General features: G+C 36.3%; 1 long non-coding RNA gene across 1 annotated transcript; it reads right to left on the bottom strand.

Moving 5' to 3' along the window:
- Positions 1-778: 778 nt before the first annotated feature.
- On the bottom strand, positions 779-24,534 carry LOC131509197 (uncharacterized). The gene is made up of 5 exons (XR_009260372.1): positions 24,343-24,534; positions 14,814-15,104; positions 4,652-4,859; positions 3,771-3,882; positions 779-960 (listed from the first exon to the last, which is right to left on the bottom strand). It is a non-coding gene; the product is annotated as an uncharacterized LOC131509197 (long non-coding RNA).
- Positions 24,535-25,097: the final 563 nt, after the last annotated feature.

Raw genomic sequence — 25,097 nt, 5'->3', positions numbered from 1 at the left:
CATGTATTTACACTATAATCCCAAATGCTAATTTTTAAATCCTATCATGGTTAGAGGTATTATTTGTTTTTGTATAAATTATCTTAGTAGCAGCATTTTATAAAGTATTCATAAGAACCTTGAATAATCCTTACAAAAAAAAAAAGATCTCTTCTTCCTTATAGTTAAGCATTTATAGCTTCCTTAACTGTGGAATGGACACAGTGATAATAGTTTCCCTCTATCATAGAAAATCTGAGGTAATTAGACGTACTCTAACATATTTCTCATCATCATTATTAGTATTATCATTATCTGAGAGAACACTAATAGGCCAATAAGAATATGTCTTCTTAGTAGATGTCAAGAAAGCACTCCTTAGAGATAATTGCTGTAGGACTTGTAAAAGATATTTCCTCTCCATTCTCCAGCCTGTCTCTGAGGCAGATTCTTCTCCTCAAATATAATCTGGTTCTTTATTTTCTACAAAATCTGGTCATTGAGATGAGAATTTTGGATCTTGAGGCAGGACAGATTGTGTAGCCCGGTCTCCTTATTTCATCAGTGTGACATCTAAAGAATCAGGATGGCCTTCACGGTATTTTATAAAAGCTATAGCTCAGGACACAAGCCAGCCTTTGTCCTTCTATGCATGCATATTCTATTGGTCTTCCTTCTTTTCTAAGCCATTGGAGCTTAAAGACCCATTTAGTACCCAGTAGATCATTCCTAGAAGACCAGGCACAAAATCCTGACTTTAAAACTTGATATTTGTGGAAGTAAATAAAGTACAACCAAATGAGAGAAGCAAAGGCTCTTTATTCAGAGCTTGTCACAGCGAGGTTGTCAGCCACCATTACATGCGTTTTGGCAGAGAATCAAAAGCAGGCGGAGGAGTAGACTGGACACAAGGAAAGGCTTCAGCTGAGCCCTGATTGTAGGCTGTTGGCATGAAAAAGCTGTAGGCATGATGTTTAAAAGCTGAAGCATAGGAACAAGGTGAAGATATATGATTAGTTAGGATTTTGAGAAGTCTTTTCGCCAGGTTAGAAAGTGTAGAGAATATCATTGAACAATGTATGCAGGAAAGTGATAATCAAGTTTTCATTGTGCCAAAATCACTCTGATGTGGTGATGAAGCACGCAATGGGAGGCAGAAAGCCTCCAGAAAGCGGCCCAAGAGTGACCCAGGTATATAATTTGTATTTTATCCACCCCTTCTCCCTTTCTAAATCATCCAGTTAGAACTGTGAATATATTTACTAAGGTGATAGAATTTAAATAAATGATACAAGTATTACATAATTTAAACTTACTTCGTTATTAAACCAAGAAGACAATAGATACATCTTAAATGGAAAAAAAGCTTCATATTTTCTGCCCTATCATACTTTTCCCATTTCCATTTTCCCCTTCCTTATTCTTGTCTATTTTGCATCTTTTTTTTTTTAATAAATATATCTCCTCCTGTGTATCTCCTCCTTGAAATCCAGAGGGGCATCACTTTTCCATAAGCCAAAGGAACAAGATCATCATTACTTGATGCCCTTAAATAAATGCATTAGTCAAAATGACAACCACATTGGCAATCAATAAAGACATAGAAAAAATGGCTGAAGCAAGTAGTGAGTTCAGAAAAGCAGTCTAGTTAAACAATTGCTCACCTAACTGAGCAAGATTAATAGTGATTGATTTCAAGTACACCTTACAGAGCATATTTGTCTAACTATTCATCCATTCCCACCTTTCCCCTTTCTCCCAGTGTCACATTTACTGATGACTTACAGATTTAGTGAAAGAGCTAATTATGAAGTCTTACTTTCTCAATACAAATTGAAGGTTGGAAATATGTTAATATCAGTGATTTATCTGTATTGGAGAATTTTATACTTTATAAGAATGATATTAATACTGGTTTGTGCTGAAAATACTATAATTCTATAAATTGCCTATGTGTACATGGTTGAAATTTCTAGAAGAAAATGAAAATGACCCTTCCCTACCATCTCTTCATACCCTAATTCAATTCAGTTTTGTGCACATCTAAAAAGCCAACTTTTCTGATAATACCTTTCTTTACTTAATTAAATTTTTTTTATTCTTTATTTATTTTTGAGAGAGAGGTAGAGTATGAGCAGGGGAGGAACAGAGAGAGGGAGATAAAGAATCCAAAGTAGGCTCCAGATTCTGAGCTGTCAGCACAAAGCCCAACACGGGACTCCAACTCACAAACCGCGAGTTCATGACCTGAGCCGAAGTCAGACGCTTAACCAGCTGAGCCCCCCAGGCGCCACTCTAATAATACCTTTCTGATCTTGGTCATCCTCTGCCTCTTTCTTTTTCTTTCTTTTTTTTTTTTTTTTTTTTTTTTATACTTACATTTATTTTCGGAATGAGTTATATATGAGAGGAGAGGGTCAGTGATGACAGCCAGGTTTTTAGTTTGGGCAACTGAACAAATTTGAGGTTGTTTTCTTGTAGCAAAATCTGATGAAAGCTGACTAATTTGAGTGTGACAGACACCATTCTCTCAAATAAATTGCACAGGAAAAGTAAAATATTTCTTTCACAGGTATTGAGTTCAGTCACTGCTGTTTTGAGTTTGAGGCACCTATAAAATGTCTAAGAAGTGTTATGAAATCAACTTGGCTGGAGCTAAAGATGTAAGAGTATCAGAAAATCTTTGGTAGTCTTGTTTGTGGAAATTGTATACAGAAAGAAGGCAAAGAAGACGAAAGACTGAGCCTGATATTTAAGGTCCGCTAATCAGAAGAAAAGCAAATGGGAAAAACAAACAATGACAACAACTTCACAGGAAAAAAGAAAATAAAATAACCAAATGGGAATTGATAGATAGAAAGCAAACCAGGATAAAACGGGGCTAAGGGAAGAAAAAGGATATTTCAAGAAATGAGGGAGAAACAGCTTTTGTTTTAAGATAAAGAACCAAAAAAGTTACCTTCAGTTACAAATTACTGTCTTAGGGCAATTCTACCAACACTTATAGTATAGTCCTGACTATTGACCAGGATTTTACAATAAGCCTGAATGTTGTTAGTGGAATTATCCTGCTTGCCCATAAATCTGGTTGTTTTTTTTATTCATTAAATACAACTGTTATTATAAAAATACTCTGTGCCTTTGACATACATGACTAGACTCTCTGGGTGTGTGTCAACATGCCATAGAGACAAAACTATTTGCCCTTGAGAAAGACAGGAGTGACAAATTGGAGTGTGTGTGTGTGTGTGTGTGTGTGTGTGTGTGTAGTATGTGTGTATGTGTGAATTTAATACCTATGAACATGTTTTACAACATTCACAGAATGGAACTTATTTACAGTTACATATATAGTTATGGAGAATGTAGGAAGAAGGTAAATTTTGAAATTTTGGGGAGTAAACAACCATGTGAGGAAGAAGAAAATATCTATGTATGAGGCTATCTAGGGATAGAAAGATGAAATCAACTATTTAAAAGCTATAATTTTATCCTTATTCATGAAGTTAACTCATATAGGACAAAACAGACTGGTTCCTATGGCACCCATAAACACAACATTGTGTGAAACTTTCATTTACATCAGGTTAAAACACAATTTTATATTCCATAAGAAATTAAGGGGCATCGCAGAATTATATACCCCATGTTTGCCACACTACATTAATATTTCTGTTAATCTAATTTATAAATCAAAATACTAACCACTTGAAAAAATATATATTGTAGTTTATGTACGCAAAGTGGTTTCTATTTAAATGAGTCATCAGAAGAGAAAGAGTTTTGTTTACCTTGCAGTTTCCATAAATATACTTTTACTTTCCAAAACCCTGATGTAGAAAACGCCACTGTATTCAAGTTGATCTCGGCTGGCTTAGTGACATTAAGGGAACAAACCAATTTCTGCAGTGACAAGGACAAAAGAAATAAAGAGTAAAATATATATGTGGAAAAAAAACAAAGCAAAACAAAACAAAACCCCAAACTCGTTTTCATTGTCTTTGAGTCAATATGAAATTGCAAGAATGAACTTGCCGTGTGTTTGGAGAATATCTTTTAATGCTTCTTGCTGTACCAGATAAAATAGAAGAAATAAAAGAGAATAAGGAGAACTATGTAATAATGCTAGTAGCTTCTCCTGTGACCTTGGGCAAGTGGCTTAACCTTCTGGTGACTCAGCTTTTCCATCTGTAAAACTGAATGGTAATTACCTCATTTATTCTGCACTCAATAGGTTGCAATTTGTATAAGCCTTGTTCAGCATCAAGGACATTTCTTCAAGGCTTCCTTCTTTTCATTGCCTGATGTCTATTTTTCACAATTTTAATAACGATTAATGTGATCACTATAACAAAATGGGGAGGGGGGACGCATAATTTATCTACTTTTGCTGAGCAATAGCTCATAGTTAAGCCATATCTTATACATTTTCCTGTGGGTAAAAAATGGCAAATGAAAGGCAGGAGCCAAAGACTAGAACAAACTACATTTAAGTAGATAATTACCTACCAGTTATTTCTTAGTGATTTCTGTATTTTAATTCAGCTCCTAAAATTTGATAAACAACCTCAAATCAGAATCAAAGCCATCCATGGAGGGGACACCATCTGTCGTTCATGCCCATTTTTACTGAACTCTTTTTCAGTGTTTATTCATGAGGTCAACTACTTACCTCACTCTTCTGCTTTGGAAAAATGCAAACAGATGTTCTGTTTTTCTCTTGCATATCATCAGTTCTGACTAATGATGGTACAGTTCACGTTGGTGAATTTTCCCTGGCCCGCATTATATCTTCCAAATAACTTTGAGTCTCACCAGCTTCTTGACATCGCTTTTATCATTCAGTAAACACATTGATTACTTGACAAAGAAGACTTCAGCTAAATTGAACATTTTTAAGATCGATTTAGACACTGTCTCACTATTAGAAGAGCTAATACAATTTTAAGCACATTTATTTTTCTCACATCTGGGATGGTGGCCTCCAAACGCACTTTAAACCAGTGTATAAAAATCTTCAGTGATTCTTACAACCCAGAATCCACAGTTATATTACAATTAACATCCATAATCACTAACTCTAGAATTGCATATAAGTAATAGAGGAATGCAATGTTTAGATTTAATGCATAATTAAAAACTCTGATAATTGTGGTTGTAAGTTTGTACATCCAAGTATCATAAAGAAGTGCTTAACTAGAAAATAATTTAAAAGGAGAAGGTGAGGATTAACATACAGTAAAAGTGGTGTTTCAAGTCACAGAAGCTTAGTGTTGCCCAAATCAACTATAAACCAACCGTGAAACATTCTTATTGGACTAATAAAATACCATCGTGATACGCATTCCCAGTTTTTTTTAATTCACATGTGTGTATTTTTATTATAAAATACTTATTATAATAAAATTTCACAGCAATGTTATTGATTTCAGTGTGCCTCCTATTGCAGCAAACATACACTGTCAAAAGCTTTCTTGAACACATGGTATAAAGAACATCTGTCCATTGTTCTAGTTTTCCACAAGTCCAGTGTCATCAAATCTTTCACCATGTAATAGACGTCCCCTTTTCTCCAGGTTGCAATAACATTTTCCTTATTGTCTTTAAAACCCTTACCAACTCTTCTGGAAGCTTTTCCAGCTTTTGCTAATAGCCCCCTTAAGTCCCATAGCATCTGCCCTCTGTTCCATCCCCAAAGAAATGTCATATGTTGAGGATATCTGGGGGAAACCCCTCTTTTAAGTACTAGATTCTTCTTTGGTTTCCTATTTCTGCATAGCAAACTATCCAGCACTAACTATCCAGCACTAACTGCTTTAAACAGCAACTTTAAAAATTAGTTATCATGCTTTCCTAGGTCAGGCATTTGGGTAGAGCTTGGCTAGTTAAGTCTTCTGCACCATGTGACATCACATGAGAACATTCACTTGGCATTTGGGCTCAAATGGAAGATACACAATGTCTTCACTCACATGTCCAGTAGCTTCGGAAGGATGACTGGAAGGCTGGGCTGAGCTGGAACTGACAGAGGCGCCCGTAAGATTTTGGTGGAAACAGGGTACAGCTCAGAGACCCAAAGGGAGGGTTATGAACTAACAACCTGTGGCTATTCCCTATGGACGTGGCAGCAGCGTGCCACGTGACTATGGACGTGGCAGCAGCAAATTCTCTCGTGGCAAGCAGGCATGAGGAAGTAATGCAATAAAGTGGAATTATTTGGAATTGTAGTCAGTTGTAAAGGAAAAACAAGCAAATAAATCTTTGTCACATTTTGGAGGATTTCAAAGAAACGAGGGTGCTAAAGAAGAACAATACCTATCAACAAATAATTTCTCCAATAAGGTATTAGAGTACAACAAAGATGTATTTTTAAAGCAGTTGGTTCTGCCTTAGTGTCAAGAGAAGTTAGATCTGAGTCAATCATGTACCAATTGGGGTTCCAGTAGAAAAAGACGTTATGGCTTCATTAGGATGAATCAACGGATGTTTAATAAAAGGACTGTTTACAAAGGTGTGTGCGTGAGGGGTGGAGAAATTGCGAGGGGTAATACAGTAATCTAGGAACAGGAAGAATAAAGATACAATTACTTTTAATCCCAGAAGTGACAAGGAGAGGAATGGCTACAAGAACGTGAGAACTGTAGATCGAGACGCCCTCAGTGGAGTTATGCGCTGTGTTCAAGGGATACAGTCAGCCCAAGATGTAAACATGGAGAGAGTCACGGAAATATAAAATATAACCATATCCCTCTCTGATTTTCTACTCGGGTTCTTTATTGGCCAAATACAACTGAAAGCCAGAGACTATGGCCTAATCAATCTGATCATTAAAATATCAGACAAATCCCAGCTGAGGGACATTCTACCTGAATAATACTGCCCCCCCCCCCCCGAATGTCAAGGTTATCAAAGGAAAAAAAAAAGAAAAAGAAAATGTAGGAGACTATCACAGCCAAGAAGAACCTAAAAAGACATGACAACTAAATGTGATAGGGTATTCTTGGTGGGATCATGAAACAGAAAAAGGACATTAGGTTAAAAAATGGGCAAATGTGCCTCAAATACGGGTTTGAGTTAAAAAAAAATGTATCAGTATTAGTTTACTAATTGTAAAATATGTACCATATCAAAGATATTAAACACTATGGGAAAGTTTCTTTTCCTACATTTTGCAATTTTCTGTAAATTAAGAACTGTTCTAAAGTTAAAGTTTATTAAAAAAACCAAACTTTAAACATCTTTTTAGTGTTTTTCACCTTATTGTCACCCAGCTTTGATTGAAATATATCTCCCATTTCATTTATAAAGAGGAAACCACCTTAAAGGACAGAACATGCCTCTGAATCTCAAAAACTCTAAGGAATATCAGTTGCTTCAGGTATTTGTGGTTCTTTTCCCATCACCTAGTAGACGGCCTGTTATATTGATGGAACTCAAATTTAAAAGTAACTTTTTAAGTTCATAAATGTTAAAGATGTATCCACAGTTTGAAATAAGTCATTTTGCAGAGATTTATAACATTTATGATATTCAAGAATGAAAAGATTTTAGCATTAAATAATTTTCTTATTGATTTAATAGTAATTATGAAATGTTGAACTACATACATGACTTCACCTAAAAGTTGAAATGTATATAAATAAGGTATAACTTGTAAAAACAAAAGAAAAAGAAAAAGAAAGAAAACAACAACAACAAACAACGAAGAAGTCACCAGTGTGTATCAGCATACGCAAATATTAATATTTGGCTGTGTTGTATAATTAATTTTCATTGGCAGCATGCCTCCTTGTGTGTTTAGATTTGCTAATGCAACAACTAAATGCACTTTGCCAGTTCTTGTGAAAGTTGACAGACATCAGCGAAATTAAACTGTGCTACAGACAAAGCTTAAATAAATACTGTACTGTGTTAAAAATAATGACTGTAATGGTTATTCCGATAACCCTGTGTAAAGTCGCTTCTCATCATCTTTTGGAATCTTAAAGTAACCGTATGAGCTATGGAAAGAATCCATTTCAGAGGGACACGGAAAAAAGGCAACGTATTTGAACATATTAACTCGCAAAACAATCTGTTAACCTATGTATGGGATTGTGCAACTGGTTGTTAGAGCTCTCTTGCTGGTATTCTGACATGAGAATTGTTTAACAAGCATCCTGGGAATTAGAGGCTCTTCCTCAGTAGTCGCATATGGCCTTCTCTGCTGCATACATAGCAGCGCTTCTGCGCCTCCCAGACTGACCTAGCATTAACTAAATTGGATGTCAAGAGTGTCAACATGCTTTAACTGCCAGTGACATTGTTCCGTGGGCTTCTCAGATGAAAGACAAAAGAGCCTGAAAGGAACAGAACACAGGATTTAAAAAAGCAGGCTGGAATGCAGAGGATTTCTTTTATTTTTGGATTTATTATCTTCTGATACTTTAGTGCTTTACTGAAACAACTGCCATAAACTTTCCATCAAACATGGAATTAGAGGCATGCTTGCATCCATAGATGCACCTAGACTCACAGAGCAGCGCCATTAAAACCGTGTGCTGAAACCTGCAGGCCTCAGTTCCTCTTAGATCTTATTTCATAGCATGAACCTACCTCTTACTGGCACCTAACGAAATTTTGAAAGGTATTATCGTAGAAGTGATTTTTTTCTTTATTTGCATTTTCCTAAATATTGGTAACATTTAAAAACATGGCCACAGATATAACTACTCAGGTTTCTAATAGAATGAAATTTAGTGCAACCGTGTTATCACCATAAAATAAATAAAACATTTACAAACTCAACTCACTTCCTGTGATAGAAATGCTATTTCTTTATAAAAACTGGTCAATGGTCTCATCTAGGTTTGATTTCACTCTGTTCCTGAACTATGAATTCATAATACCAAATGAAGAAATTCTTGTTTTAATCCACTCTTTAATACCCAGCTGAAAGTATATCCACTTCAGTCAGCTTCTCTGAATTTCTCCAGATTTTAATGGTGTTATATTTATAGTTCTGTTAATGTTTCCGGCCTAGGCCATGGAATTTGTATTGCTTATTTATTATATTGATTGTTTCCCTTCAAGGGAGCACATTATCTAATATGGAAGGAGAAACAATATATATAATAAAGTGAAAAAAATAAATCGACAAATAATTGTAGCAATCGCTGTTGGACATTTATCAGTAACCATCACCCCCCATCTTTTGTAGTCACTAAAGTCCAAATTTTTATCCCGCACAGTTGTCCAGAATAAAAGATCACATTTCCCAGCATCTTTTACAGGCCAGTGAGATTATGTGTTAATGTCTCAACAGTGAAATACCAGAACGATTTATGTGAAGGGCTTTCAGGAAATCTTTATATTAGGACATTATTCTTCTACTCTGCTGCCTAGAAGGTCTGTGGTGATTGCTGTTGCTCTAGCTACTGTTCTGAAGCAACAGGCGTAATTGAGGATTTTAGAGCAGGAGAGCAGTACCTGAAGATGTATCAGCAAGTTTCTATAATGTCCAAGACACCCAACTTCAGATTTACTTTTTGTGGGGCGCCTGGGTGGCTCAGTTGGTTAAGCATCTGACTTTGGCTCAGGTCATGATCTCATGGTTTGTGAGTTCGAGCCCCACATCAGGCTCTGTGTTGATTGGTCAGAGCCTGGAGCCTGCTTCCGATTCTGTGTCTCTCTCTCTCTCTGTCCCTCCCCCACTCGCGCTCTGTCTCTCTCTCTGTCAGAAGTGAATAACATTAAAAAAATTAACGGAAAAACAAATTTATTTTTTGATATAAGCTCATATTTTCTTTTAGCCACACTAATATGGTATGTTTTCTTCTAGGATCAAACCTGATCCTAACTAACAGGGAAGAAGAGAGAGGGATGATAACACCTTAGCGCAATTATAAATGCAGATTTTAACACTCTACTTTCAGTAATTGAAAATAAATTTTGAGAGAAAACCAATAAGGAATTAGAAGGTCTGAACAACACAATCACACTTGACCTAACTGCTTTTTTCTAGAACATGACATTTAAGAATGGGAGGAAGCACGTTCATTTTAAGTATAAATAGTAGATTCCCAATATTAATTGCATACTGAATCATAAAACATGTCTCATTACTTTGAGAGACACATTCAAATATTCAAATATTTCTGAGTGAATAAAAAAATAAATCACAACATATTTAAGGTAGTGGGAAGGAGATAAGCAAGGCTTAGAGTGAAATTAGTAGACTTAAATGCTTATTTTTTAAAATAATAACAGTCTACATTAATGATATAAAGTAAATTTTATCCCACATAAGCAGAAAGAAGAAAATAGCAATTATATATGTAGAAATCAATGAAGAAAATATAAGATAAGAAATCAAAGATTTGAGAACAGAAACAAATCCGTGAATTTTTTAGTTGATTGAAAAATTTACTAGAATCAATAAAATTCTAGCAAAAGAGATCAAGAAAAAAGAGAAATAGGGGCGCCTGGGTGGCGCAGTCGGTTAAGCGTCCGACTTCAGCCAGGTCACGATCTCGCGGTCTGTGAGTTCGAGCCCCGCGTCAGGCTCTGGGCTGATGGCTCGGAGCCTGGAGCCTGTTTCCGATTCTGTGTCTCCCTCTCTCTCTGCCCCTCCCCCGTTCATGCTCAGTCTCTCTCTGTCCCAAAAATAAATTAAAAACGTTGAAAAAAAATTAAAAAAAAAAAAAAAGAAAAAAGAGAAATACATATCACAAATATCATATGTGAAAGAGGGGACACAACTAGAAATCATATAGATATTAAAACATAGTGAGAAAATAATATGAATAAGATTAGATCAATAAATTGAAAATTGAGATGAAATGAACAGATTTACTTAAAGATATATATTACTGAATCTGACTCAAATAGAGAAAATCAGCCTATCCCTCTTTACACTAAAGAAATTGAATTCATAGTTATAAAACAGATACACACACACACACACACACATCACATATGCACGCACGCACGCACATCTGGTCTCCATGACATGCTTGCATAATCCTATCAAATTCTTTTTTTTTTTTCTTAAATTTTTTTTTCAACGTTTTTTATTTATTTTTGGGACAGAGAGAGACAGAGCATGAATGGGGGAGGGGCAGAGAGAGAGGGAGACACAGAATCGGAAACAGGCTCCAGGCTCCGAGCCATCAGCCCAGAGCCTGACGCGGGGCTCGAACTCACAGACCGCGAGATTGTGACCTGGCTGAAGTCGGACGCTCAACCGACTGCGCCACCCAGGCGCCCCTAATCCTATCAAATTCTTAAGGAAGAAATTATATCACTCATATGTAAAATCCTTTCTAAAAGTAGACTATAAAGGGGGAAATTCTTTCCAGCTCACTTTATTAGGCCAACATTACCCTGAAAGGAAAACTAATCAAAATCATTGTGATAAAATAAAAATATAGACAAGCACCATTTATGACGACAGATATTTTGTCCTTAACAAAATATTAACAAATTGAGTCCAGCAATTTGGGAATGCACCATGACCAATTGGTGTTCTTTCCAGGAATATAACATTGGTTTAACAATCAAAAAATAATTAACTCAAGTTGCCATATAAATGAAATAAAGGAGGGAAAATAAACAACTTATTAGATTCACAGAAAACATTTAACAAAATTAAGCTATTAAGATAAAATATCTCAATAAATTAAGAAGAGCAAGGATTTTCTCAATTTATAAAGATTATCTATAGATAACCTGCAGCTAACATCAACTTACTGGTAAAAATTTGAATTCTCTCCCTATAAGATTGAGAATAAAACAAGAATATCTGCTCTGATCATTTCCATTTAACATTAAACTAGAAGTCTTAGTGAAATATGGCAAAAAGAGAAGAAGGAGCTTTTATATAAATTGAAAAGGTAAAACTGTCTCTTTGCAGATGACAATAGTGTGTATAGAGAAAATCTGAAGAGATATATACAAAGTCACTAAAACTCATGAATAAACTTACTGAGTCAGTATACAGAAATAAATTATATGTCTGTATATTTCCTTTAAGTAAATAACAAAATACAGCAGATCATTTATAGTAACATCAGAAAAGATTAAATATCTAAGGATATATTCGATAAAATATGTGCAACAGTGAAAGTATAAAATATTGCTGACAGAGATTAAACAATATCTATGTGTACGTATGTGGTTAGGAAGACACAATATTGATACAATGTTCATTGTCTCAAAAATGATATATTGGTTCAATATAATTTCATAACAGAACGTTTTGGGTGCAAGTTGATTGTAAAATTTATATGGAAAGGCAGAGACCTAAAATAGCCAAAATATTTTTTATCATTTGATTGATCGATCGAATGATTGATTTTTTCATCATGAGAAGTGTACTCGTGAATCCCCATCCCCTATTTCACCAATCTTCCCACCCAACTAACCTCAGGTAATCATCAGTTTGTTTCTTGTGTGTGTGTGTGTGTGTGTGTGTGCTTTCTCTCTTTTCTTTCTTGTTTGTTTTGTTTCTTAAATTCCACATATGAGTGAGATCATATGGTATTTGTCTTTCTCTGACTAACTTATTCTGCTTAGCATCATATTCTCTAGCTCTATCCATGTTGCAAATGGCAAGATTTCATTCCTTTTCATGGCCAAATAACATTCCATTGTGTGTGTGTGTGTGTGTGTGTGTGTGTGTATCACATCTTCTTTATCCACTCATCAATTGACGATGGACACTTGGGCTGTTTCTATAGCTTGACTATTGTAAAAAAAATGCTGCAACAAACATAGGGGTGCATGTATCCCTTTGAGTTACTGTTTTTTGTATTTTTGGTGTAAATACCCAATAGAGTGATTCCTGGGTCATAGGGTAGTTCTATTTTTAAATTTTAAGGAACCTCCATACTGTTTTCCACACTGCCTGCTCCAGGTTGCACTCCTACCAACAGTGCATGAAGATTTCTTTCTCTCCACATTCTCCTCAACACTTGGTGTTTCTTACGCTGTTGATTTTAGCCAATTTGACGCATGTGAGGTGGTAACTCCTTGTAGTTTTGATTTGCATTTCCCTGATGAGTGATGTTGAACAACTTTTCATATGTCTGTAGCCATCTGTATGTCTTCTTTGGAGAAATGTCTGTTCATGTTTTCTGCCCATTAAATTTTTTTTTAATGTTTGTTTATTTGTGTGTGTGTGAGAGAGAGAGAGAGAGAGACAGAGAGGGGTAGAGAGGGAGAGAGAGAGCATAAGTGGGGGAAGATATCTTCTGCCCATTTTTAATGGGATTATTTGTTTTGGGGGTATCGAGTTATATCAGTTCTTTATATATTTTGGACACTAACCCTTTATTGGATGTGTCATTTGCAAATATCCTTTCACATTCAGTAGGTTGCATTAGTTTTGTTGATTGTTTCCTTCACTGTACAGAAACTTTTTAATTTTGATGTACTCCCAATAGTTTATTTTTACCTTTATATCCCTTACCTCAGGAAACATATCTAGAAAAAATGTTGCTATGGTTACTGTCAGAGAGATTACTTCCTTTGCTCTCTTCAAGTATTTTTGTGGTTTCAGATCTCACATTTAGGTCTTTATTCCATTTTTAGTTTATTTTTCTGTATGGTGAAAGAAAGTGGTCCAGTTTCATTCTTTTGAATGTGACTATCCAGTTTTCCCAACACCATTTGTTGAAGAGATTCTTTTCCCATTGTATAATCTTTCCTCCTTTGTCAGAGTAATTACTCATATAATGTGGGTTTATTTCTGGGTTTTCTGCTCTTCTATTGATCTATGTGTATATTTTTATTCCAGTACCATACTGTTTTACTTACTACTGCTTTGTAGTATAACTTGAAATCTGAAATTGTGATAACACCATTTTGTTTTTCTTTTTCAACCAAAACAATTTTCTAAATGCTTATTTATTTTGAGAAAGAGAGCATGCACTAGTGGGGGAGGGGTAGAGAGAGAGGGAGAGAGAGAATCCCAAGTAGTCTCTGTGCTGTCAGCACAGAGCCTGATGCAGGGCTTGATCCCACCAACCATGAGATCATAACCTGAGCCAAAACCCAAGAGTCAGACACCCAACCGAGCCACCCAGGTGCCCCCAGCCAAAATAATTTTTGAGGTGAACAACAAAGTTGGAGAACTTACAGTGCTTTATTTCAAGATATACTATAAAGCTACAGGAATTGAGACAATGTAATTTGGTATGACCTATAAATCAAAGGAACAAAATAGAGGCTAGAAACAGAGATATATATGTGTGTGTATATATATATATATATATATATATATATATACACATATATATATAAATCTATTGGTTTGTGAGCATAATTGGTTCTGGAAACATGCTTGTAATCCAAAGCACTTATATATCAAAGCAAATTTATCCATAAGAAATAATGGAAACTCAGATGATTTGTTCCACAACCCAAAAATATTCATATGAAAATGATTAAAATACTGTAATGCAACACAAAATAATAAATAAAAATACAAGATATAAATAAAAAACTGACCTTCATTTAACTTTGAAAAGCTTCGTGGCTAATGTGAGGGAGACAAGCGATAGGAGGGTTATTGTGTAGGACGACTTTCACTATCACTAATGGAATCACTGCTGTCTATTGGCTCAATGGAATATCTTTCTTTTCCTGCAACTTTAACAAGGAACCTATCCAATGACACTTGCTTTTGCCTCCTTTTGAGGATTTTGCAGAAATGTGACACTGCATTGTTGTTAAACAGATTCATTGCTCCCACTGCTTTAGACTACTTCAGGCGGTGTTTTTCGACAAAATTTTGCACTGTTTCCCACATTTTACTCATCTCCTTAATCTCATTTGAAGTGAGGGATCCTCACCTTTTTCTCCTCCTCCTCTGCAGATGAGATGCAAAGACTTCTTATAAAATCTTGCAAATTTGGCCACTCACATACCTCGTTCATACTTCTTCATGATTTCCTTCTTAACTTCCACCATAATCATCTCCTTCTTACCACCTTTCTTTTCAACTTTTTTCTGCATGGGGGCCATTGTATATGCTTGCATGGATGTTGACTACAGTACAGCATTAATAAACCCTTGTCATATACTGTAATGTAACTGGCAATAAGGCAGCAGAGCCAAGGGTCTGAATCTGCAGGCAGCCTGACCTAGAATGAAGCAAAGCATTCCTAAGTCACTCTTGTGTGGAAAAGCAAAGGACTGTCCATAGGTGCTTTGAAGTGACAAAAACTATACTAGTGCCAGTTGTGGGCACCTTCCAACTTTCTGAAAAATCACTGATTTATGCACAGCACTGTGGCCTGAGACCAAGCATCCAAGCATGGGAAATGAACACCCACAATTACTCAGTGAGAGAGAGAGAGAGAAGAACCATTGGTTCAGTTGTGATCATGTGACATTGTAAGACTCGTATTGCAAGACATCGCTCGTTTATCTTGCAGAACAAGTTACTTGCAATCCAAGGTTTTACTGTGTAATTTTTTTGTTTGTTTTTACAGGAAAGATAATCCACTAGGGAAAATGAGAGTCGTTGTTTTTTTTTTTTTTTTTTTTTTTTTTTTTTTTTTTTTTAATTTGGTGCTGGATGGTGCTGGACAATTTGATATGAATATAGAAAAAATATAAACCTCTACCTTTTATCTTAAACTTACAAAATTTTTCTTTGGAATATAACATAAACCTAAACTTAAAACCTCAATCCTTAAAGTTTCTTTCCAAAAAATGTATAAGAAAAAAAGTTTGTAACCTTGGGATTGGCTATGATTTCTTAGGTAGGACTAAGAACTACAAATTGTAAAATAAGAAAATTGGTTAAATGGATGATATAAAAATTAAGAAAATTAAGAGGTAATTCAAAGCCTAGGAGAAATTCATATACATATGAATATAATTATATATATATATATAACATATCTATATGAATGGTTAATATGCACATAAAAATTGGTCATTGGGGAAATATTAGTTGATACCACAATGAGATACCAATACAGACTTACATAGCTAAAATAAAATAAATTCATAAAACCATGTGGTACAATGAATTTTGAAGTATAGGTATGCTTTGCTTGTAAAATGCTAATTTGACCACCACTTTAAAAAGTTTGGCATTTTAGTATAATATGCAGATATCATATGGTCGACCAATTCAATTCTTAATTATTTATCTAAAAGAAATGAAAACATATGTTCATGAATGTTTATTGCAGCTTATTTCTCATAATAGCTTTGCGTTCAAATGAATCTAATGTCCATCAACAGTGAATTAACAAATAAATTGCACCCCATAAATACAATGATATATTACTCGTCAAAAGTCAGCACAAGCTACTGATACACCCAATAATGTGTACATATCTCCAAATGTTATTGAGGGAAAAGGAAGTCAGAGAGAAAACAAAGTGTGACTCCATTTATGTTAAATTATAGGAGAACCCCAAAATCACCTAAACAAAAATCAGACCCCAGATTGTCTTAAGTTAGGGGATATTGAGGAACTTACTACAAAGAGTCAAGAGCGTTATTTGGAGATGTAAGAAATATTCTGTCTTAATTATGGTTTAAGTTATATAGGTGTATACTTTGCCCAAAAGCACCGCACTGTATTTTATATATGGGTATATTTTACTGTATATAAATTATGCTCCCCACACTGATGTAAGATTAGTGATACCTTGATTTAATCATGTATTCTCTGCCTATTTGCATATTGTGCTTGTGGGACAACACCCTACTACTGGCTTCAACATTATTCACAAATCTTTGCCATATTTTAAGAGCACATTCTTTATATTTATATGACCTTTTTCAGTTTTTTTTTTTTTGCAGTTCAACACCCATTCTTTAATGCAGTTGTTTTTTCTTCAAGTTCATGTGGCTGTTTGAATATATTATCAAATACAATTGACCCTTGAACGACGTTGGTTTGAACTGTGAAGTTCCACTTATAGACTGATTTTTTTTTTCCCCTGGAGAAAGATTTATTGTTTCCATTTGCTCCATGGCTTGGGAGAGGGGGCCAGAGTGGTTATAAAGCTACCTAGTGCCTTTCAGGAGAGGCTCAGATAGAAGCCCTGATACCAGGAGGGTGACCAAGGAGCCGTTTAAGAGCAGCTGGGCTTAGGAAGCTCCTAGTAATGCTTGGAGGTGAGTCTTTCTAAGATATACTCTCCTCACCCAGCCTGGAGGCCAGCCAGCTGGTGGAGTTGAGTCAGGTGGTCGCCACATTCTTAATAAGTTTCACCTCTTCATCTAGGAAGTGGTTCTCCAGGAAGTCACAGAGATGAGGGTCTGCTCAGGCCGAACCCAGGGTATGCAGACCCCAAGGGCCTGGTTCAGATTTTTCTCTAGAACTGTGGCAGTTTCAGTTTCGTTCTGGGTTTTACCCTCACCCATCCTGGGACAGTTTCCGAATGTTCTGGGTGAGGGAGTGGTTGCTGTGTTGGTTTTGCGTTTTCAAAAGATGCTTGGCACCCTTGTGCTTCTCTGCTGACTCATGAAAGAAGTGGCCTATGCGCTCCATCATCGAAATAGAAGCCCAGAGAAAGGTAGGTGTAAATGGCCCATAGATGCATGTTAAGCAGGTGCTTGATTGTGCCCCCAACTTGGGGGAATAAGTCTGACAGAATCTGTGAGCTTATGGTTGATTGCAAATAAGGAGTAAACTAAAAAAAAAAAAAAAAAAATTGTGTCTGGTGTGTGGTCTGGAGGCAGAGGGCAACTGAGAAAAATGGTTTGTAGGCTTGGAACGGAAAAGAGGTTGGAAGATGGTTGAAGGCTGGAAGAAGGGGCATCCCAGGGCCACACTGTTGAAGGAAGGGTAGGTCTGCAGGACCCTGGACTCATGGATAGGCCGACTTTTTACAGTACATTACTGCAGATGTATTTTTCTCCTAGGATTTTCTTTTCTCTAGCTTGCTTACTTTATTATAAGAACACAATGTATGATACGTATACAAAATATGTTAATCAACCATTTATGTTATTTGTAAGGCTTTAGGTCAATAGTAGGTTATCAGTAGTTAAGTTTTATGGGAGTCAAAAGTTATAAGTAGCTTTTTGACTGCACAGAGGTCACTGCCCCTGACCCCTGAGCATTGTTGAAGAGTCAACTGTAATTGAATGCTTCACTGTGTGTTTGGCTTTCGGCTTTGTCCAGCAAAGCCAAGCTGAGGACAACAGAAGGAATATCTCAGGACTCCATGCAAGTCAAGAGAGGTGAGAGTGAGGCTCAGGGAAGTCTCCCCAAGCTGCTCTCAAGCTCCCAGGTTTATTAAGCATACATTTAGGGAAATATTGCACAATATGTCAGTGAGCAAAGTCCCAGTAAGAAGATATAGAGAAACAATGCCTTCCCAGGGCGCCTGGGTGGCTCAGTCGGTTAGGCATCCTACTTCAGCTCGGGTCATGGTCTCACGGTCCGTGAGCTCGAGCCCTGCGTTGGGCTCTGTGCTGACCGCTTAGAGCCCGGAACCTGCTTCAGATTCTCTGTCTCCCTCTCTCTTCTGCCCCTCCCCTGCTCATGCACTATCTCTCTGTCTCAAAAATAAATAAAAACAGTAAAAAAAAAGAGAAACGATGCCTTCCCAAGACTACAAAAGAGCAGATTCAGAAAGCAGGGTGGGGAACAAGATAAGATATTCCATAGATAGCATGGTGTAAGGAATTCTTGAGGACAGGCAGGACCAAGCCCTAATACGCATTAATTAACTAGATACTGGCCCACTGTTCTCAACAAGGCCAGAAAGCAGTGTTCCGCTTTGCAATGTGTTCCCTATAATCTCCTAACCCGGGACAGAGCTACTTGATTTCCCACACTTCATGTTTGTAACTGTGACAAATAGCACTGAGGCTGGGAGAGAAGTGAAATAATAAAAGACAGCCCCCCATACTTAGAAATGATTGTGTTGCTTTCTTTCTGTCTATAACCTACAACTAGATTTTAGTTACGCATTCCAGGTGGAATTGAGGTGAAGCCATCAGTAAGCAAGCCAAGTTTCACAATCTTGTACTCACCTATTACTGAAAGACAAAACACCTGGAAGAAATGGTCACAGCCTTGAGTATCATTTTTCTTTAATTAAGTGACTTCATGAGGAAAAGCTAAACCTTCTACCTACTTTCGACTCCCCACCCCTCTTGATTTCAAACTCCATTCATTACTGATAAGACTGGTTAACCTATTGGACTGTTTTTATTTGGCTAAATTTTCTAGGTAATTGATTTCCTTGTGAACAGACTATAATTAGAAGCGTAAACTATTAGAGTAATATTAATCTGTGGTGTATTTTATATGCATAGGTTTGCAGTTTAGAAATTGCTTTGTTTCTTCTCTTTTCTTTTTTCCCTTAGTGTGAAGTAAAGTACCATGAATTAGTTTGCTTGTGAAAGGAGCAAAGGGACTTGGGGCATATATTTGTGTGTGTGTTTGCCTAAGTTCATTGTTTCTGGAGAAGAAAGCCCTCTAGTGACTTTGTTAGTTCTATAAGTTATGTCCTAAAAATGATTGAGTAGATAATACCTCAATTATCATTTTTTACAAGATTGTAAACAGAACGTCAGATAAACTTTGTGGACATTGTATTTATGCATACATATGCATTTTATGGATCTACACTTACGTTGAAAGAAAGTTGTGGCATATAGAAGAGGTCACATTGCAAGTGTAACAAATAGGAAAAGTCACAAAATGCAGAACTAATTTGAAGAAAATAAATGATTGATGGTGCAGTCACTGTGCAAATAGCTAAGGAGAAACTTGGGAAGCAAAAGGGCATCAGGACAATGGAACATATTAAATAAGAGTGGTGGGTGAATAAGTGTCAGTATCGTAGACACTCATAGAGGAGAAACAAATGATTAGAATGCACACTTTCAATGAGGACCATAAAGTATTTCCTGTGCGTAAATTTGTAATGTGCATCCACAATATCGTAGGAAGTGTTTACTTTCACATATTTTATTGTTACATGTTTACAAAATAATGAAATCCTTAAAGGTTAGATTTTTGGGTATTGAAAATAACTCGGTTGACAGTATATACCAGTTAGTTAACAGTATTGATATTGACAGTTCTACAAGGTAGTATACTAGCACATCAAATAACCCAAATCCCCAAAAGATAGGTTCATAAGTTAAATTTGAATTATAATCTTAGATAGAAACAGTTTTTTCTTTAGTTCGACCACAAGGTAACCAAACCAGTGGTAGTTTTCTGTTGGGCATAAATCTATTTAAAAACCAGCTTCCCATCATCAACTTTCATATAACTAGAAAATCCTCCAAAGAGAATGAATCCAAAGAGAAACACAAACATACCAAAATGTCTCTTTAGTGTCTTGGCATATAATTTGCATAATAATGGCATCTGAAGTAAGTCAGCACATGGTTAGTAATAATGAAGTAAATTATTCATCAAGTACCCATATGTGGAACAGCAAAAATCAATAGGGTATCAAACTAATAGGGTCTGTATAGATGCATTTGCTTTTCTCTATATGTATAAGCCATTTTCATCATGGTTTGTTAATGGGAGGTATAAATGCCTGCATTAGAAGCTTTAAGTTATCTGCCTGTGATTTATGTTTGCTGTTCTGCAGTCTAGTTTAATGTAATGCTTCTGATGCTAACTGCAGCTTCACAGCGCTATTTGGTGAACAGAAGTTCTCATTTTTGTCAACATGCAGACCAGTTCCTTTTTTGGACAGTCCAACTGGCTTATTCTGCTCGGTCTGTATCTCAGAGGTCAGGGAGAGCTCAAGGGGCTGTGCAGCTGGGGCAAACATTACTCTGCTCTCAGAGATTTGTGGTTCCTGAAAAGACCATAGTTTTAAATTTGCTGTCTTTTATATAGTTGGAGAAGGAAGCAAATACCATTTAACGTGCAAATACTACCTGCATCATACAGGTACACTTCCTTATCCCTCACCACTCTGAGAATGGTAAAGTTCTCATTTTATTGATGATGAAACCCTTCGATTAAGGAACTATATGCCATATCCGTACAACGGTCGAAAACGGTATTCCTTCATACTTACCAGTGGTATGAAGATAAATGAGAAACTACTTGTAAAATTCTTGGAAGAGCGACATTTTAAAAGAATTGATTTAAGGGATGCCCAGGTGGCTCTGTCAGTTAAGCATCCAACTCTCGATTCAGCTCAGGTCGTGATCTCACGTTGGTGAGATGGAGTCCGGCATTGATAGCCCCGCGCTGGTAGCAGGGGGCCTACTTGGGATTCTCTCTCTCTGCCCCTCCCTCCTTCTCTCTCTTTCTCTCTTTCCCTCCCTCTCTCAAAATAAATAAACATAAATAAAATAGTTAATTTTAAAAAAGATATAAATAACATGTCTTTATATGGGAGACCATGTTCTTTGCCTTCTAATAGGTGTCACAGAAAATTATATAGACAGGCCCTTGGAAATACAGGATTCCTTGTATAATCAACGTTCTAAAACATTCTGTGATGGAGCTAGCTCATATGAACACTTTGAGTTAAAGAGAAAGAGTTTTTGAGTTTGTGGAATGCCTCACCACCAAACATTACTATAGTAATCATCAGTGTTGGAAGATACCAGACACATAACACATGTGACCTATAGGGTGGGCAGCCACGGCTGTAACTTTTTCCTGGTAGAATCTTACGTCAGTGTTATGAAATCAAGGCAATAAATACCAGAAAAAAAAAAGAATATTCCTATCCTGAAACACTGAAATGTTCAATTTTTTCTTTATCAATTAATTGACATCTAAAGTACAGATTTGTTAACATGTGTGATTGATAGACCGATATTAAATTAATCCTGTCTCTAGAGACCATTGAATCATTTCCATCACTTCCTGTGCCGTTCTTATGTTCTCACTTTCTATTACAACAGTTGATGGCAAAGGAAAGCAGAATATTAAATCATTTGTTTTTCATTACAGTTAAGACTTTTAAAACTCCTATGTTCAAAAGTTCAAATTGTTTTCTCTGGATGCTTAAAAATGGAAATATGTTTAATAACTAATAGTTCATTAATCTCACTCAGTAATATTAAAATCACAAACTGACATTTTTTATTATAAATTATCCTCTGTTAAAAGCTGTTGCTTGATAATATATTTCCTTCTCCCTGTGAAACTAGCTATTTAACAGCCATTAGGTTTGTTTTTGTTTGTTTTCAGTGCGATTCCAAATGGCTAACTTCAGGCATTGTAACTCCTCCGCTGAGCTCAACCTCCTGAATTCAATCTCCATTAACTTCCCCAAAATGTTAGGGTTGACACTGATTAGTATATCAACTTGAGAGTTAAATGTTTCTCCTTCCTTTCATCAAAGGGACATTTCTGGATACATGATATGTCCCTTATGAAACACTTATTACTTCTTCAAAGATCCATACTTATTTTGTAAGATTTAATTATCTTTAATTTATCATTTACTCCATGACTTTTGAAAATTCTTTTAAAAAATAATCTACAAAGGTCTGCAGGTAAGGAAGTATATCCATGCCACCGTTCATCTGTTCATCTCAGAAAAGTCTGTCTTTTCTAAAAACATATTTAATCTCACAACATATAGAACTTTTCGGGGGTTTAGGTGAATAGAATTGGCAATGTGTCATTAAAGTAACAGTAAATGGTGCATTAGTTGGCAAGGGATAACAACCTTGTTTTCTTGAGTTATTTTCTTTGTTTTATTTTGATTTCCTGAGAGATTTCATGTTATAAAGATGCAAAATATGTGTTCTAGGTTTTAAATTTTTTTTTTCTACGTGTTTTTTATTTATTTTTGGGACAGAGAGAGACAGACCATGAACGGGGGAGGGGCAGAGAGAGAGGGAGACACAGAATCAGAAACAGGCTCCAGGCCATCAGCCCAGAGCCTGACGCGGGGCTCGAACTCACTGACCGCGAGATCGTGACCTGGCTGAAGTCGGACGCTTAACCGACTGCGCCACCCAGGCGCCCCAATGTGTTCTAGGTTTTAGAGAGAAGTCACCCATGGCCTTATGATTTGTTAATAAATTAGAAAATACTTCTTTCCCATTGTTTTATTTTGGACAAAAAAAATTCCCCAAAGGTATCTAACTTAGCCAGATTTCTTCAGGTGTGCTTTTAATGTAACTGTGTAATATTTACCTTCGTTTACATATAACAATGGATTCTTCGAACAAATATTGAATGGCATCTATGTCAGGCTCTGTTCTACACACTTGGGGGATAATTGTGAACACTTTCTCTCCCTTTGGAGCTTATTCCATAGGAGAAGACACATTAGTAAAGTGGAAAAATCAACACATAATAATTTACAGTGGCAAATAAAATTAAACAGGTGATATGATAGAAATTGCAGGTGGATTGTTCCTTAGAGTGATTGAGAAAGTTCCTTCAGAGGAAACATTGAAATTGAACAGTGAAAGAGGATGATACTAAGCATTATGAAGAGAAGTCTTAGAGGGAATAGCAAGTGCAACATTCTTGTTAGAACAAATTTGTCATGTTTAAGGGAAAAATATATCAGCATATCTGAGGATTATGAGGGAGGAAGACAGATTGAAAGCCTAGTGGGAAGCTATTGGGTGGCAATTGCAGGGGAGCAATAGTGTGATTTAAAAATTTTAAATCACTCTGACTGCTTAGTGGAAAAGAAATTTGGGGTAGCAAGGCAAAACCAAGGAGAATGCTGCAGTTGTGCAAGTGAGAAATGATTAAGGGTGTTGAAGAATGAATGCAAGATGGGAAGACATCTTCAAACAAACCTTCAGAGAAATAATACGAAGAAAGACTACAGAGATGGAAAAGAAATTTAGGGTTAAGAAAAGAACACCTAGGGGTGCCTGGCTGGTTCAGTCAGTAGAGACTGTTGATTTCAGGGTGGTGAGTTCAAGCCCCACTTTGGGCATGGAGCCTGGGAGGAAGGAAGGAAGGAGGATGGAAGGAAAGAGGAAAGGAAGGGAAAAAAATCTTTCTTTGTTTCAAATAACGAGAAACACTAGAAGAGGTTATAGTTGTATGCCAAAGTGTATTTTCCAGTTGGCAGAACTAAATTGATGTGGGAGAGAAAAATGAAAACTTTGAAAGCATGCTGTTGAAAGTTACTGAAGTATACAAATCCTTGTCGTGAGAGGTGTGGGATATTCCTTTCATTTAAATAAGAGAGGGAAGACTGAATGTGGGTGAATGAACACAGTTCATGGCAGTTGTTGTTAATGACACATGGAATGGATGGCGTTGGAGACAGCCTGCTGATCCAATGCTGTGCATGGCAACTGAAGGGAAAGGTTGTCTCAACAAGTCACCTGCCATGCTGTGTCCCTCTGCCAAGGATATGCTAGCGGTTAGTAAAATGGGTTTGAAGTTTCCATAGATAATCATTTGAAGACAGGCTGTTGCATACATACCAGATGATTTTGTCTTCAAAGGCTATTTTATAAATTCATTTCTGGCAGTCTCTGAATGATCTGAGATGTTTCACTCCATCTTCTCAGCCAGTCAGTGTCCTGTAGTTAGTATTCACCCAACTAGCTAAGAGTCCTGGTATGATAATTCACTACTCCAAGCATGGCAAGTTAACAGAGAAACTTTAAGTATCTATTCTGAAATAAATAATAGAGAAATGTAACAGGAAGAACAAATGCATATGTCTTCATAAACATCTTCTACCAAATTCACAATGAGGGCCAAAACTAATTCAACTGAGACAGTATTAGCAGGAGGTACATATGAGTAGTTGGAGGGATCAGGCTTTCTTAATTATTCCAGCCCCTGATGTATCCATGTTACCATTTCCTAAAAGCACATTAATTTTAAGTATCAGAAATTTCAGATTCTTCAGTTTGCCAAGGTTCATGATAATTCTGATCATGATCCTCAGCATGTCAATAGCTACTGGCAGAGAAGGCACTGAGCTGTGACAGAAAGCCGCCTATGAGCTTTCAGACTGGACAGATTTTCTCTTTCATAATCTTACTTTAGACCCCATAAGTAAATGATTCCATTCTTTATGTTAACATTTCTAAACCTTATAATATCTTCCGTGGAAGGCACATGATCTAAATTAGGTACAGCCTCTAGAAGTAATCCTTATTTCCAAAAATGTTTTTGATTAGGAAGGCAAACCAAAAATGGTCTCTATCCCAGATAAAGAAAATGAAGC

This window comes from Neofelis nebulosa, chromosome 1, assembly GCF_028018385.1.
Source record: "Neofelis nebulosa isolate mNeoNeb1 chromosome 1, mNeoNeb1.pri, whole genome shotgun sequence".
Taxonomy (NCBI): Eukaryota; Metazoa; Chordata; class Mammalia; order Carnivora; family Felidae; genus Neofelis; species Neofelis nebulosa.
Note: the sequence above shows the minus strand (reverse complement) of the source record. Positions and strands in the feature narration are given on the sequence as shown.